Genomic DNA, 8,801 nt, shown 5'->3' with positions numbered 1-8,801 from the left:
TTTTTTTTTTTTAGGCACGAAGCCGAGCCATCATTCCCAGAGGTCGGCAACCATTGGTTTCCCCTAACGCCTTCCATCCCAACAATGGATCCAAAGTGCTCTGCCTTCCACCATCTTCTCTCTTCTCCCTGGCCGGTTGTCCTACTTTGAGATTTGTAATTGGAGCTTCCTTAACTGCCTGCCACTGTACCCCAGAGTATTCCCATTACCTTTACTTTTGTTGTGAAAAGGAAATGTTTACTACTCAGGATTATCCTTGCCTGGGTCCCAACTTTTAGGCTATCACCTCCTCCTCAATCCTTTCACACCCCTCTCCACTTTTCCTTCAGGGACAAACCAATCGCAATCACACTAAGAACAAAAGCAAACCTAATCCTTGCTGCTGTTCAAATTATTAAACCAATTTACATTTCTTTTTGTCAAGGGCTCCAAAGTGTTTTCACATTTATATTTGTGATTTGATTAGCATTCTTTCCTTAATCTGAGTCTGTTGTCCCGAAATAGGATGGTGGAAACCTTTAGCCTCACAGTTTCCTTGCTAGAGCTGCTCTTCTGTTCACTTCCGCTGTAAGGACGCAGGTCTGAACCAAACTGACTCCATGACAGGCTTTAAGTTTCTTCTCTGAGCTTGAAGGCCTAAGTTTCAGTTTCCCACCATCATTAGACAATACAAGGGCACAGATTGCTCAGCAGGCGACCCCCCTAGTAACACCCAATCAGAGCAAAGGACAGGCCTGGAGGTGGAAACCATAGATAGTTACTGGTTGTTTAATACTAAATTAACCAGTTACTCACTCCACGTGGGGGTCCTGGGTCCACTCTGTAATTGGTCAGTTTCAAAGGTACTCTAAATATTGTGCTTGGGTCCCCGCCAAAAGTAATGAACGCTCTAAGCAAAATGTCTGGTTAAAGTTGTTGCCAATGCTGGTATGCGATAATGATTGGATCACTGCACCTGTGTCACAATTGCCTGTAACTCCCCCTCCCAAACCCCATAAAAACCCTGCTTGGCCCTTGTTCGGGGCTCTCAGCACGGCTCCGCTGCGCTGGTGAAGTCTGTGAGCCCGAGCTCGAGCCCGTAATAATAAATGCCCTTTGCTTCTGCATGCGTGACTCGGTCTCCCTGGTGGTCTCTGGTTTTGGGGGACGAATTTGCAATCTGGGCATAACACCGCATCTTCCTCAGACTTTCTTGTCTTTCCTCATTCAGCCAGTCAACAATTTGAAGCTCGTCCCAGTGGTGAGCACTGTGGACAAACTTTACAGCCAGGCCGTCACAGGGATCACGGAGTGTGCTCTAGAGAGGGAGACAAACTGATAGGTCATCACCGCACCGGACTTTTTTAAGGGCCACCTCTATGTAAGCAGGGAGACTAGCTTTTTCTCAGCGGACTCCTCTGTAATTATGACCAGATAAAGCAAAATTACCACACACCATACAGGACTGAGTTGTTACAACCACATCTGAAGAAGAATGTTGATAAATCAGAGCGTGAGTAATAGAGGTCTGGAAACCAGGTCAGTTAAAGCGGTGAACAAGATCAATACCATCTCTATTTTTTCAGAGCTTTATGTATGTCCTTTATGTCTCACAATGGCCCAGAAGAACATTAGATTCATTTTATTGCTGAGAAACCAAGGCACAAGGAGATGAAGTTTTAACTCTGCAGGATCATACAGCTAGTAAATGATAGAGCTTTGTAGCTGTTTGGCCCAGGTTCCTAATTTGAACCATGCAATACAAAAGAACTACTTCTTAATTCTCCCAAGGATAGTGTATATCTAATACTTTCCTAAATGTCGGAAAAGTTCATTCATAGTGTACGACAGAGCCTTAGACTGAGCATTACAAAAATCTACGATTGAGAAAGGAATCCCAAATCTGAATTTTAGGAGTTTTAGACTGGGGAAGAGTAATAAAATTAAGACTGAAGGTAAGAGGGTTTTCATAAAACTTAGAGATACCTAATAGTGAAAAATGGTATCTCACAAGGTAAGATAAGCTCAGCCAAAAAGTTCAGATAGAGACTGAATTCTATCAAGTATGAAATAGGATTAAATGTCTTCCTAGGCTCATCCCCATTTAACCTATAATTCTGTACTTTAAAAAATAAACATGTTGGGGCACACGGGTGTCTCAGTTGTTTAAACGACCAACTCTTGGTCTCAGCTCAGGTCCTGATCTCACAGTTCGTGGGTTGCAGCCCCACACCGGGCTCTGTGCTGACAGTGCAGAACCTGCTTGGGATTCTCTCCGTCTCTCTCCCTGCCCCTCCCCCCCATTCTCTCTCTCCCTCTCTCCTTCAAAAAAAAAAACTTAAAAAAGCATAAAAAGGGGTGCCTGGGTGGCTCAGTCAGTTAAGCCTCCGACTTTGGCTCAGGTCAGATCTCACGTTCGTGGGTTCGAGCCTCACGTCAGGCTCTGTGCTGACAGCTAGCTCAGAGCCTGGAGCCTGCTTCCGGTTCTGTGTCTCCTCCTCTCTCTGCCCCTCCCCCTCTCATGCTCTGTCTCTCTCTGTATCAAAAATAAATAAAAACATTTTTAAAAAAGCATAAAAAATATTTTTAAAAATAAATGTTAAAATTAGAAATGAGAGTGGCGCCTGCATGACTCAGTTGAGCCACTTCAGCTCAGGTCATGATCTCCTGGTTCGTGGGTTGGAACCCCACATCGGGCTCCATGCTCACAGCTCTGAATCTGGAGCTGCTTCAGATTCTGTGTCTCCCTCTCTCTCTGCCCCTCCCCTGCTCATGCTCTGTCTCTCTCAAAAAGAAACATTAAAAAATTTCTAATTGGAAATGAGAATGGGATAAGGGGGAAATGAGGTATAATACACAGAATGACCACATTTACTGTGCAAACCAGAATCCTTGAGCGTAGAAGAGGGTGTTATCAATTATGCTGAGGTAATTGGCATGGAGACTGTTCCAGGCAGACCAAATGGACCATCTAACCCTACGAGGTGGTCCAGCGCTAAATATGCCTTGAAAGCATATTTCTTAGTTTCAGGCAAGGGCTGATATTTGTAAAGGAAGAAACACAAGTCTGGCATGAAAGTGCACACAAGAAAAGGGACCCCCAGAGGGAGAGACTTCGTATCTGTTTGTTTAGGTGTGGGGTCATCAGGAGTGGGGCTCTGATAGGATAATGGTGTGTACGTGTCAGAGGGGAAAAAGAAAATAGTGTGGTTTATCGTGTTTTGTCTGACAAGAGAAGAACCTTGTTCACATAAATGTTCCATCATTTTAAGTCTGAACCAATGAACATCTAAATTCTCCTTATTCTTAACACTGTCCAAGTCACAGTGCTCCTTGAGTCACAAAGACCGTATTATGGAAGCAAGAACCAACATGAACCTACGTCAATGAGATTAACTGGGAGCAGCGACAGAGTTTTCCCATGAGCAGTTCGTGTCATTAAAAATGTCCGTGTATAAAATGAATTTTTATTTGATAATGGTGGTTAAATATTGCATGTTGTCATTCTAAAATAGATGCATTTTTTCTTTTTATTTTTTTTCATGTTTATTTCTTGATTTTTAAGAAGGACTATGTGCATGAGCAGGGAGGAGGCAGAGAGAGAGAATCCATGCTGTCAGCACGGAGCCCTACGTAGGGCTCAAACTTGCAAACAATAATCGTGAGATCATTACCTGAGCTGAAATCAAAAGTCACACACTTAGCCAGCTGAACCCCCAGGCACCCCAACAGATGCGTTTTCTAAGAGTAAAAAAAAAAAAAAAAAGGTGGGGAGGGGGTTCCTGGGTGGTTCCGTTGGTTGAGCGTCTGACTTGGCTCAGGTCACGATCTTGAGGTTTGCGAGTTCGAGCTCCGTGTCAGGCTCTCTGCTGTCAGTTCACAGCCTACCTCGGAGCTTCTGTCTCCCTCTCTACGCCCTTTTGCTTGTGCGCTCGCTCTCTCTCTCTCTCTCTCTCTCTCTCTCAGAAATAAACATCAAAAAAAAAAGAGTAATGCAAAAAATAGTCCACAAAATCAATACTAATGTACGTTTTTTAAAAGCCATTATAGGGGTGCCTGGGTGGCTCAGTCAGTTAAGCATCCAACTTCAGCTCAGGTCATGATCTTGCAGTTCATGGGTTCAAGCCCCATGTCAGGCTCTGTGCTGACAGTTTAGAGCCTGGAGCCTGCTTCTGATCTGTGTCTCCCCCTCTCTCTGCCCCTCCCCTGCTAATGCTCTGTCTCTCTCTCTCTCAAAAATAAATATTAAAAAGAAATTTTAAAGCCACTGTAAACTGCTGTTTTTATTGTCCCATATTTATTGTATCATACGAGGTAACTCACCAGAATGTGTTGGAAGTGGAGTCCTATTAGTTTATTTACTTCCTCTACTCATCAGCACTAAAACTCTTAAATACCCACTAGGGATATAGAAAACGGAGGCCAAGGAGACTGTTTTCCCTCAGTCTCCAGACCTCATGATAAGAGGGGTATCTGGGAAAGAAAAGGGAAGGAGGGAGGAAAGTCATACAGGAAGGATGGGCCAGTGAACTTGTGCTGGTCAGTGGCTCCACTGTCTTGGGAGCAAAATTAATCATCTTCCATTCCTGCCGTGAATCTATCAAGGTGCCGCTAAGGTGCACCTTTGTCTACCAATTTCCGCGAGAAGTGCTCTCATTTTCCTATCAACCAAATGTGTCTCTGAATACGCACGGCTTCATACCACCTATTTCTTGTCTTTATTACCCGTGACCGTTCAAATGCAAAGTCCTGCCCATCATGTCTTCACAATGTATGTTTCTATGATCACTTTCATCACGTGGATTTTATTTACCTGGATATGTAACCTGTTTTCTCTGCCTCTGTCTTTCTACTTCATCCTAAATGATATAGCCTCCGGACTGATGAGCCTGAAGCATCTCTCTGATCACACAGTTATTACTTCAGTGTTTCCCATAGAATCTTCCACAAAACCTCCACTAGAAACATAAGATACTTCTCGGTAAGAAGACAAGAGGTCCCCTATGGCCCAGCAATTGCACTACTAGGCATTTATCCAAGGGTACAGGAGTGCTGTTTCGAAGGGGCACATGCAACCAATGTTTATAACAGTGCTATTGACAATGGCCAAAGTACGGAAAGAGCCCAAATGTCCATCGATGGATGAATGGATAAAGATGTGATATTTATATATAACATATATGTATACATACATACAATGGAGTGTTACTTGGCAATCAAAAAAATGAAATCTTGGCATTTGCAACTACGTGGATGGAACTAGAGGATATTACACAAAGCAAATTTAGTCAGAGAAAGATAAATGTCATATGACTTCACTCATATGTGGAATTTAGGATATAAAACCAATGAACATAAGGGAAGGGAAGCAAAAATAATATAAAAACAAGGAGGGGGACACAACATAAGATACTCTTAAATACAGAGACCAAACAGGGTTGCTGGAGGGGTTGTGGGTGGGGGATGGGCTAGACAGATGAGAGGCGTTAAGGAGGACACTTGTTGGGATGAGCACTGGGTGTTATATGTAGGGGATGAATCACTGGAATCTACTCCTGAAATCATTGTTGCCCTAGATGCTAACTCATGTGGATGCAAATTAAGGGGGGGAAAAAAAGACAAGAGATCAATAAATTTGATGAGTGATGCGTGTTTTATCGCCTTGTCAGGGAGTCGTGATGTATATAACATGTTAACTATCCTGACAATTCCTTTACAAAAAGAAACCTGTTTAACTTCATTTTAACCAGTGTTTCACAAATTTATTTGTCCATAAAGTTTAAAATTTTCACACACTACCTAACTTCCTGAGGAGCCTCAATTCTACGGAAACATCGTTCTATATGCTGCCTCAATTAAGAAGTTTCACTGCCCCCCACTTTGGGTATTAGATATGGATTTTTATGCAATGTAGCAGAATTTAGTAAGTTTCCAGAATGTTATTAGGCAAACTGGTTGGTTTCCTCACTCATGGTTTGATAAGGTTCAACCCCGTCTTTATTCCCTATGATGACTGGTACCTGTCATTGTCTTTGGTAAGTGGGGTGGGGGGAGGGAGGCAGGCACGCGGCTGCAGATTCCATAGATTAAGTGCATATTAAGACCGTCATTGTTACTAAGGAAAAGCATTAGGAACATCCCCTTATGAAAACAGCCTTTCTTAAAAATAATACTTCTTCTAAATCGGAGGAGAAAAATACTGCCTCCAGCTTCGCCAAGACCTGAGCGTAACTGAAGGAACGTAACTCTTAAAAAAAATTGCACACTCCCTACACAGACCTTTAAGACCTTCCATAATCTGACCGTGCCACACTGCCGGCCTTCTTTCTTATTAATTATGTGCCCTGGTGTCTGTTGCTCTCTTCTGCCTCTGCATCTGTGCCTATTCGGGTCCCGCTTCACTAAATGTTTGTACTTCTCGTTTCTGCCAGTTGACCATTTATCCATCCAGATTGGTCAAGTTTCTTCACATTACTAAGGACACAGCCATTTAAACCAGGTTAGGCAAAAAATGGACTGTACTGATGGAGAGCTGGAAAAGTGTGGTGAAGAGCTGATGTTCCGTCTACCTAGCAACAACTTAGCTCCGTCTAAATGTACTTTGGCGTTGCCATTCCTTGGAGCCCCCTCCATTTATGTATTTGGAGAGAAACTACCTCCAGAGATACAGCCATCACCTAGGGCTTACATCCCCTACTACCCTGAAGCTCCCTGAGAGCAAACAAACATGTTTAAATTTGGTTTTATAACCACTCAGACCTACTGTCCAAAGACTAGATGTTAAGTGAATGCCTGTAAAATGAATGAACGGATGAACTTAACATCGACTATTTCCTTGGAATCAAGATCCAAAACTAGAGCCATCCAGGAAGGCAAGGGCAGGGCTCATAGCCCCTTCAGTCTAAAATTATCCAGGTGTCTGGGCAGGTAAGAGCAGTATGGTGAGACAAAATAAGCTTTGTTTAAAGCTTTTACTTCAATATGGACTCAATCTGCCTCTAGGAATATAACCTAAAGATAAATCCTAATCCAAGAGGTAGACAAATATTTAAGCACATAAATATTTTATGCACTTTAAAATGTCCCTTTTGAGGTGCCTGGGGGCTCAGTCGGTGAAGCGCCCGACTTCAGCTCAGGTCATGATCTCACAGTCTGTGGGTTCGAGCCCTGCGTCGGGCTCTGTGCTGACAGCTCATGGCCTGGAACCTGCTTCTGATTCTGTGTCTCATCTCTGCCCCTCCCCTATTCATGATATTCATGATCTGTCTCTGTGTCTCAAAAAGAAATAAATATTAAAAAAAAATTTAAAGATAAATAAAATGTTCTTTTTGATCATTTTAAAAACATGGAAACAGTTTAATGTACAGAACAGATAATGAGTAAGAAGAAGTGAGTGTTCACTGTCGGTCAGGCTGGCCCTGTTGCACACGAATGTAACCTCAGCTTCCTTCTTGACCCCGAGCTTACCTTCTGGGCCTACACTTGGAGGGCTACGTGACGAGGTGCAAGGAAAAAAATAAAGGACAAGGGTTAATGTCCCCTGCTAATGGTTGTTTATGACACAGTTTGCATACTTTGTCCTTGAAATAATGGCTACTCCCTTGACGCCCCCCTACGACCCTAAACCGTGCCTTCAAAACAGCAAATGTTGTCCCACATCCCAGAATAGGGGCTGCTCTGTTGATCACTTTGTAGCCTTTTTACAATAACCACTCAATTCTGCGTCCGTCCTGCCCGATTGCCTGCTGGCTGATTATAAAAAGCCCTGAGTCCTTGGACTTGGGGCCGCACATCTAGAGTTCTGTGTTAACTCCGTGCGATCCCGGACCCTAATAAAGTCTCTCCTAATTCGGCCTCGGTGGTCTCTGTTGGTCTCTGTGTCTCTCTGCGTAACAGTACTAACCACATTCATCAGGATTATTTTATTTAATCCTTACAATCACTCTACGACAGGAAGTGGCAACCATTTTGTGTTAAGACCCGGGTGGTAACTGTGTTAGACTCTGCAGACCAAGGGACGAAATTGAGGGCATTTTGTGGGTACTTATATAATGAGAGAAAACAAATTTCCACAGAATTTGTATTGATGAATTTCAAAATCTAATAACCGATACTGTTTTTTGTTTGTTTGGGGTTTTTTTTCTTGGTGATGCTATACTACTAAGGAGAAGATGGAATTCTTTTTCTGGGGGCGGGTTGCATTTTGCTCTGCTGAAGTTCAAAGGCACTGCTCTCTATTATCAAAATCAGTAGCAAATGCTCCTCTGTTCATGCTGACTTTTAGTGAGACTTTATATATTTTATCTTTGAAAATGTCTTTGAAAATTTCTTTTCATAGATACTGCCAAATACTGATATCAACCTGTGAGTATAAGGCTTTAATTGAGCATATTCATTGCTTGGAAGGCATTTAGGCAATTCTGTTAAATTCTTCTCTTGCTATTTGCCTTTTAGTGTGTCAATATGTTGCAGATTAATTGCTTCCATTTGAAGGTGGAAACTCTCCTCAGTTGCACAGTTGAATGGATTTTGAAACATGGAAATTTTTTTGCACTCGCATCCAGGTCCAAAAGATATTGCTGGAACTGTAGTTCGAACTCAGAAAATATATCTACTCCAAGTGTGTGTGGGTAAGGAGATCTTGCTTCTTAACTTTTAACAGCCCAGGAAGTATATGAAATCACTTGAGATCACTTGTGACTCAAACAGCGCTAATTGTTGACATTATCTTGTAAGGATGCAGGTCCGATCTGGCCCTCCCCACGGGCGGTCCCAGCCTTCCTGGAGCCGGTCGGGGCGCACCTCCGCGGTGGAGATGCGCC

Source organism: Suricata suricatta, chromosome 11 (assembly GCF_006229205.1).
Source record: "Suricata suricatta isolate VVHF042 chromosome 11, meerkat_22Aug2017_6uvM2_HiC, whole genome shotgun sequence".
Lineage (NCBI taxonomy): Eukaryota > Metazoa > Chordata > Mammalia > Carnivora > Herpestidae > Suricata > Suricata suricatta.
This window is presented reverse-complemented; position numbering follows the sequence as displayed.